Below are 9,194 nucleotides of genomic sequence, written 5' to 3'. Positions count from 1 at the left end.
TTCATGGTTTATGGAGCGGAAGCAGTCCTCCCTAGCGACATCCGTCATGACTCGCCTCAAGTGGCGGCTTATGTGGAGGCGGATAATGAGCGGGCGCGCCAAGATGCTCTTGACTTGTTGGACGAACAGCATGATGTGGCAGCAGCTCGCTCGGCGATTTACCAGCAAGACTTGCGCCGCTATCACAGCCGCCGGGTTAAGTCCAGGGTCTTCCAGGAAGGTGATCTGGTGCTCCGGCTCATCCAAGATCAGACAGATGCACACAAGTTATCCCCGCCTTGGGAAGGGCCCTTTGTGGTCAGCAAGAACTTGCACAACGGGTCATACTACCTTATCGACGTTCGGGAGCACAAAGATTCACGTAAGTCGGAGGAAGAGAGCCGTTGGCCATGGAACGTAGCTCAGCTTCGGCCTTATTACACTTGAGCCACCGGCTCTCGTAATGTACATATTTCTATAGCCATGTATCTATTATGATAAATAATAAAGCAGGACCTCTGTCCTTTTCTCCTCCAAAGGTAAATGTGTTATTCCATTACAATATTACATGGAGGTGGATCCGGCTTATGATCGTATATGAATCTAGCCGTTAACAATATGATCACTTGGGGGCTTCCTGTTCAAACATAGGTCGTATTCGAACCAAAGAGAACATAGCTGTCGATACCCACTTGATTGGCAAATCGCCGAGCTCATTGGGGAGTTTTTCTTGATCATATTTGAATCATAGCTCAACCCCCTTTGGGAACCGACATGGATCGTATTCGAATCAGCGTCGTTAAACAACTCTCAAGGTCATTTGGGGGCTTCCTGTTCACACATAGGTCGTATTCGAACCAAAGAGAACATAGCTGTCGGTACCCTCTTGATCGGCAACGCCAATGCCACTGGGGGCTATATGATCGCATTCGAATCTTAGCTTAACCCCTTAGGGACGGTTCTCTGGTCGTATTCGAATCAGAAGCCCTTAAGTTTTGACCTTTTGGTTTGCAACAAGTTGTTTTGGTCATATCAACAGTGTGCAAGGGCGGTTCTTGCTCCGCCGGCTTAACTTTGTTTAACAATGTTGATAGCACACAATAAGCATTATCGATGCTGGTGAACCAGAGTGGAGTTCTCAATCTCATTGTTTGGGTTACATAAACCGGAGGTATACTTGAAGACCTGTAAGTATGCTATTATGGTTACATCGAGGATATAATTGAGAGCCGGTCTTTGGTGACTTTGATTCATATTCCGGGTTATATATAAAGTATATGACTCTCAGTGCGGTAAGCCGCCCAGAGACTTGTGATTTATTTTCCATGCAGGATGATTAAAGATAGTTCTTTAACTTAAAGAAAGTAGATGGTCGAACATAACCCGGAGGAATATAAATAAGCAGCTTCAATGGAGTTAAGCATTCAACACGTGCACGATGGCACGACAAAATTAATTGTTTGTCCTACTCTATTACAAGACTCCCCGAGTCCAAAAGGTGAGGCATTGTTTTAAAGTGTAACCATGAGCCGCCTAAAAAAATCAAGGTGCTTGTTGGGTCGAAGCTTCCGGCTCATCCCTCTCCGCTCCTCCGGCTGTTCCCATGACCTGGAAGGTTGATGATTTCCAGTCAATGCCGCTCAAAGCTTCAAATTGAGCCTCATCATCAATTAACCCAGCCGGGTCAACTTCTGGGGCGAAGTTGTGCTTACGAGTCGGCGGGATCAGGCTGACTGCTTCATAGCGTGGAGTTGGGATCCTCTGATTCTCCACGTCATAGCCCGGCTGATACTTGGTAAGATCTGTGTCGTTCCCGATCATAGTAGCCACCGGGCGCATGCTTTCCACACAGGCGGCGAAGTCTTTCTGGTCGAAGGGGGTCCCATCTTCCTTCAGGCTGGGGTATCCAAGAGCGATGTCGGCCGGATCTAGCTCCGGGAGAAAAGCCTTGGCCCGGCTCAGAGCAGCTATAGCTCCGGCTCTTGCAGAGGCCCGTCTTAGCTGTTGGAAGCGCTGAGGAAGAACGGCAAGCCACCTAAGTACGTCCGCCAGGTGAGTCGGAACCTCATTGGACAGGGCCACAACGGCTAAAGCACGCTGTGACCCGGTGTAGAGTTGCTCCACCAAGGTGTACACGGCCTTCAGCTTGGTCAGAACATTCTGATTAAGGTTGGAGCTTCTAGGACCTGTTTAACAAAGTCAGGTGAGCTGAATGGCAATGGTGGGACTTATAAGACATAAAGAATGTAAACTTGTTAAAGGCTGGCAAAATGACTCACCGAAGATTGCAGAGACCATCTGTGACACATGGCGTTTTAAGCCGGAGAGTTCGGCGGTTCTCTCAGTCAGAGCAGCCTCTACTTGTTCGGCCCGGCTGAGCATGGCAGTTCTCTCCTCGGCCCAAGTCTTTCTTTCTGTTTTAGATTTCTTCTTCAGCTTTTCCTGTGCAGCAACACTGAACTCGGCCTTCCGGGTCTCAGTTTCCTGAGTCTTCAGGCGGTTCTTCAGCTCAGAGATTTTAGATTCAAATTTTTTGCAGGCAGCCTGTACAAATTCCGAGTTACAGTGTGAGTAATTATCATGCAACATTAAAGTCCCAAGCACTTTGCAAGCAAAGACACTTGGCACTTGGGGGCTAATGTATGCTGAAAGATTCTATTTATAACTGCCAGTTCATGAAGGTAAGACGGAAGTTAAGTCTACAACGTATTCTATAATAAGTAATAGACTTGGGGGCTAGCATGGTAAGGATGACTATGGAGTAAGCAAGAGAGTTGTACCTCAGATTTTTGCTGTATCTGCTTTACCATGTCAATCTCCAGGTCCCGGCTGTTGTGCACTTGACCAATGTAACCAGAAACAATATCTCCAATGCTCAAGTTAGCATAGTCAGTGATCTCCAATCTGGCCCTGCGGCGCTGCAGCAGTTCTTCTTTGGCAGAGCATCTGGCCAGCACAGTGGGTCTTCCCGGTTCAACATATTCGGTCCGCGTAATCACCACATCCGGGTCATCAGCCGGCTGAGCTGAGCTGGGAATCTCCGGGTTGTCAGAACCCGCCATGGTTTGTTCTTCAGTTGAAGCGGCGGTTTCCGGAGCTAGTGCAGATGGTGGCTCAGAGGCAGAGGCGTTGGGTTCAGTTAAGTCTGGCTCTTCGACCGGTTTACTTTTCTTTGCCCTCTTGCTGAGCTTGGCTTGGGCACTGAAAGTCAAAAGGTTTGTACAAGAAACATAAATAAGATAAGCACAAAATGAGATGATCATCATTACCCGGGTGCGGTGTTGAAAGCCGGCAGGTTAGATTGCATGGAGTCACCGGAGGAAGGTGAAGTTTCCTGATAGTTTGAATCAGAATAATTGAGTGGTTGGCGAGTGATGCCCGCCAAAGGATGAAAAGGATATAAGTTGGAGATAACCTCGGTCCGGCGTTTCCTTGATGCTTCAGGTAAGCCGGAGGAGAGGTATGCATCCTTGTTGGCCCGGGTTTGCCTCCGGCTCTCATGAATCTGTTGCTTCAAAAGAAATTGAGGATCTTGATAAGCTAAAGGATGGGAAAATCTTACTTTTCGGGTTAATCTTCGGACTTTCAGCCTTGGCAAGGGCTCCGAGTCGGAGGAAAGTATAGTTACCTCTTCAATCACCGGGTTACTCGCTCCGGTGTCCTCCTGCTGATAATCAGTGTCGATAAGGTGGTTAAGAACAGCAAAATAACAAGAGAAGAGCATAAGAATGAAGGGTTACCTCTGACTCGGAGGTGTCATCCAGATTAAGCAGGTCTGAAGCGCTAGGTTTACTCCACTTCTTGCGGGGAGCGGCTCTCCTGGCGGCTTTCTTAGCCTTCCTGGCTTTTTTAGCCGCCTCATGATCGTACTTGACCTTCCAGAACTTATCATTAGCCTGAAAAATACAACAAAGATTTCTTAAGGTTAAGGTGAAAACTGTTAAAAGGGAGAGTAAGGTGCTCAGGTCAGTGGCTTACCGCCGGAGCCGGGTTAGCTTTGCAGAAGGGACTTAAGCCTGTCCTCCCGCAGTCTGCCAAGCTCTCGTTCAGGAGGGACTTGGTCATGTCGTCAACGACGTCCTCAGGTAAGTCGTTGGGGCTGTGCCGCAGAGGGTCATCCTTCCAGCCCGTATAATCACACATTAAGCCGGGGCGGCGGCTCAAGGGAATCACCCGCCAGGCAATCCAGACCCGGACAAGATCAATGTCGTTAAGACCATTTCCCAGAAGAGCTTTTATCTTGTTGATGGTGGGGATGAGCGGTTGACGTTCATCTTGAGATAATTTGTCTGGCAGGGGGTGATTTGACTCCAGACGCAGGGCGCGAAAGCCGGGGAGAGGGTTCTCATCAGCCGGAGAAGTATCCTGGCAGTAGAACCATGTCTGGTTCCAGTCCTTCGGGTGGCTTGGCGGTTCAGCATAGGGAAAGAGGCAATCTCTCCGTCGTTGGATTGAAATTCCGCCAAGTTCCAAACTAGGCCCGTTGGCACACTCGTTCTGGCGGTTCAGATAAAACAGCTCCCTCAAGAGCACTAGGTTGGGCTCTTCTCCAAGGTATACTTCGCAGAACACTTGAAAGTTACAAATGTTTGACACGGAATTGGGTCCTATGTCTTGCGGTCGCAGATTGAAAAAGTTCAGAACATCTCTAAAGAATTTTGAGCCGGGAGGTGCAAAGCCCCGGCTCATGTGATCAGCAAATATCACAACCTCTCCATCTCTAGGTTGAGGTCTTTCTTCCGACGGGTCAGGGGCACGATAGGGCATGACCTCCTTCTTAGGCAGGTAACCCGTCTTCACGAAATCATCTAAGGTGTCATCAGTAACGTTGGACCTCAACCAGTTGCACGTAATGGGTGCCTTGGGAGCCTTGGGCGGCATTGTGAAAGACGAAAGCCTATGACAAAAGAAATTTCTGGTTCAAATATAAGCCGGAGGAAGATTCCAGTTCAATATTCAAGATGGTGGCTTATGAAGGGGCCTAATGATATATGGCTAATTGTTTGGGATTATCTAAGCCACTAGGGATATCATAAGTAATTCAAGTTGTTTAAAGCTCTATCATGAATGAGCCGGAAGTTTCACAGAGCATGATTTCTTCTAAGCCGGAGATATGAGCCGCCATGGTTAGCAGATGCAGGTTTTTGTGTAAGTGTTGTACAAACAGGTTTCACACGTGGTAGGGATTATTTTGGATCAAACAATCGCCCAGAAAGAAAAAATTTCTAGACCTAGAAAGCTGATATAGAGAAGTTTATGATCTCAGAACGAGGTCTTTCTGCGGATAAAAGGGATCTACTAGCATGAAAATGAGTGCGAAACCACTACCGCAGGAGTTCTACCCTGTTTTCCGGATCAAAAGGGGTCGCGGTGGAAGAACTGTGGAGAACTCAAGACTTACTACGAAGAACAGGGGAAGAACAAATGAACCCTAATGCGAATCTACTCCAGGGAGAGGCAAGGACTTACTGGCGCTGGTGAGATGCGGAGGTCGCCGCCGTTTCTCTGGACCAGTTCAGGGTGATGCAGCGGCCGAGGTTGAGGAAGACCAGGGGCGCGACGGCGGCAGCGGAGCTCGGGCTCTGGAGCGTCGGAGGAGGAAGACGATGGAGGAGAAGAGTGACGAAGACCCACGGGCCGCGCCTATTTATAAGGGCCGGCTGATAAAGGGGCGCGAGAAACAAGGAGGCCAAGACGTGATTATCTCGCCACAAAAACGCCTCGATTTTCGGGATGGTCATTAAAGATAAGATCCGTTGGGATATGACAGAATAAAAAATGAATTTAATGGAAGATGACGTCACGGCGGGTTACCAAGAATCCAGAAGATGACGTCACGGTGGGTTATAACATTCGCACAAGCAGAAGCCGGAAGGTTTTCTTTCAAAGGGATTGAAGATTGACATGAATCGGTTCAAATCAATCTGGGGCCTAATGTTGAGGATATAACCATTAGAGTCACCCGCCCAGGAGGGGCCGGGTTACGTCATAATGATCATCACGTGAAGCCCAATATCAAGCTTGAGGATGGCGGATCAATAATGGGCTTAAGACCCGGAGGCGGCTTAAGGCCCGTAGTGATAAACCACCGTTGTAACAAGACTTGTACTATAAGGCAAGATTAGTTAAGAGTCCGAGCCGGATGCTGTTATAAGCCGGCCGGGACTCTGAGAGCCGCGGGGCATCAACCTCTCTATATAAAGGGATGACCCGGGGGCGGTTCAGGACGAGGGACAACAAGTCGATAGCCGGGCATAGCGATTAAGCTCCCTGGTCATCGAAACCCTAAGTAATACCACCTCAACTGGACGTAGGCTTTTACCTTCACCGTAAGGGGCCGAGCCAGTATAACCCTCGTATTCCTTGTCCCGTTTAACCCCTTTAAGCTTCCTAGCTGCGATGGCTCCACGACTAAGTCCTTGCACGAGGACATCTGCTGTGACAATTCCACGACACTTCCCGGACTACGCCGAGAAGAGACCATCACGGCTACACACACGGCTGATGTATTTTAATTGGGTCAAGTGACAAGTTCTCTACAACCGGACATTAACAAATTCCCATTTGCCTCATAACCGCGGGCACGGCTTTCGAAAGATAATACCCTACAGGGGTGTCCCGACTTAGCCCATTCTAAGCTCTCACGGTCAACGAAGGATAAACCTTCTCCCAGGAAGACCCGATCAGTCTCGGAATCCCGGTTTACAAGACATTTCGACAATGGTAAAACAAGACCAGCAAAGCCGCCCGAATGTGCCGACAAATCCCGATAGGAGCTGCACATATCACGTTCTCAGGGCACACTGGATGAGCCAGACGTCGGGTTGGCATAGACCCTGGTTGCCTAGGGGGCGCCGGACATCGCTCGGTTTGGGCCAGCACTCGAAGGAGCACTGGTCCGGGAGTTTAAAATAGAGATGACCCTCGGGCTCGCGAAAACCCGGGGGAAAAGGCTTAGGTGGCAAATGGTAAAACCAAAGTTGGGCCTTGCTGGAGGAGTTTTATTCAAGGCGAACTGTCAAGGGGGTCCCATAAATCACCCAACCGCGTAAGGAACGCAAACTCAAGGAACATAATACTGGTATGACGGAAACTAGGGTGGCAAGAGTGGAACAAAACACCAGGCATAAGACCGAGCCTTCCACCCTTTACCAAATATATATATGCATTAATTAAATAAGAGATATTGTGATATTCCAAAATATCCATGTTCCAACATGGAACCAACTTCAACTTCACCTGCAACTAGCAACGCTATAAGAAGGGCTGAGCAAAAGCGGTAACTTAGCCAAACAACGGTTTGCTAGGAAAGGATGGTTAGAGGCTTGACATGGCAATATGGGAGGCATGAAATAGCAAGTGGTAGGTAGCGCAGCATAGCAATAGAACGAACATCTAGCAAAGCAAAGATAGAAGTGATTTCGAGGGTCATCTTGCCTGCAAGGTTCTCAGAGTTGACGAAAGCTTGATCCTCGTAAGCGTAGTCAAAAGGTTCCTCGTTCAAGAACTCATCTCCCGGCTCTACCCAAAACAAGAACACAAGCAACGGAACCACAATCAATCACGGGAAAAGCACAAGCTACATGATGCAAAACATGCATGATATGCGGGATATGATATGCGATGCATATGCGTGCTCCGTAGGAAAAATGATGAACAAGGCAGGAACTTGGCAAACCAAGCATGCCAATAGAAAGATGAGATGATTTCGGTTGAAATCGATATAAAGATCACCGGAAACGGATGCACGGTTTGCAAATGGCAAGCAAAACAAGAATGACACGATTCTGCGATAAACAGCATGATAGCACTTAGATTGCAACAAGTAACAATACTACGGCACTCCAACATAGCAACAAAGTATATAGCAGTAATCTACAGGAGATGCTTGACAAAAGATGAACACTAAGCTAGAGCTAGATCACAACATAACAAGCTCAAACAAGCATGGCAAAAGTGCAAAAGATATCAGGTTCACAGACTTGGTGAAATTACTGGACATGGCAGAAAACAGTATCAGGTAGCAAAGTTCAGAGCAAGAAATGAACATGCTACAGGAACTTAACATGGCAAAACAAGCCATGGCAGTAATCTACTAAATGCATATGAGAAACGTCCCTTACTGAGCATAAGCCAAAAAGCAACAGAAGATATGATGGCAACCATGTAAACATAGCAAGTTTCGTTAACAGGTTTCAGACTTGGCAGAAAACAGAGCATGGCAGAAACAGACATTATGAGGGATTTTGTGAGCTTGATGCACTCATCACAAAGCAATGCATGAAAAAACAAGCATACCTACAGCAAGATGGCATGTTTATGAAGCTATGCGTGGCAAGAGCAAATACATAGCACGTATGAAACAACTACAACAAGCTTGGCAAAATAGAATATCATGTTAACAATCTGCCAGAAATATTTTATAGCAAAAGTAGAGCAAGATTGAGTCATACTATAGCACTCTATAATTGCAAACAAAGGCATGAATGAATCTACTACGACAATATCTACAAATCATACTTAATGAACATCACCAAAATAAGCATAGATCTCTCTGTAGACACATGGATACATAGCAACAAAATAACAGCAGTCACATACTTAGTAAAATCACCAAGTCCCTGAAATCAGAAACATCACTAAGCCTAGTTAGCATGCTTGTGCTAGTCACCACAGACATTATAAAAATACATGGCATACACCTCTGTAAATATGGCATGGTATACAACAAAACACGTGTAGAGCTCATGCCCATAAGATGCACAGATTAAATGAAACAAAAATAACAAATCCTCAAGTTCTGATAAGTAACAGCAGTTAACAGCAACTAGCACTCTTGCACCAGAGATTTGGGCATCAATATAGACTCAAATGAACATGGTGAAATGGAACGAAATGAAGAGAATCTCAAGACGAACATTTCGACATATTGCACGTGCGAAACGGAGCTATAGGCAGAGAGTTATGATGCGATGAACATGGGCATGTAATGTCAAAATTTCAGGACTTGGAGATTATTTCGGGGAGGAGAAGAAAAAGTCAACCTCCGGGCGATTGGATCTGGCCGGATCCGAGCTCGAGCTCGCCGGAGCTCGGCCGGAGGGAGAGGGAGGAGGAGCCTGGCGGCGACCGGAGCAGGAGGCGGCGGGGCGCGGCGCTGGCGGCGGCGGGGTCGGCAACCCGCGGGCGGCGGCGGGCACGCGCGACGGCGGCGG

This window comes from Triticum aestivum, chromosome 1D, assembly GCF_018294505.1.
Source record: "Triticum aestivum cultivar Chinese Spring chromosome 1D, IWGSC CS RefSeq v2.1, whole genome shotgun sequence".
Lineage (NCBI taxonomy): Eukaryota > Viridiplantae > Streptophyta > Magnoliopsida > Poales > Poaceae > Triticum > Triticum aestivum.
This window is presented reverse-complemented; position numbering follows the sequence as displayed.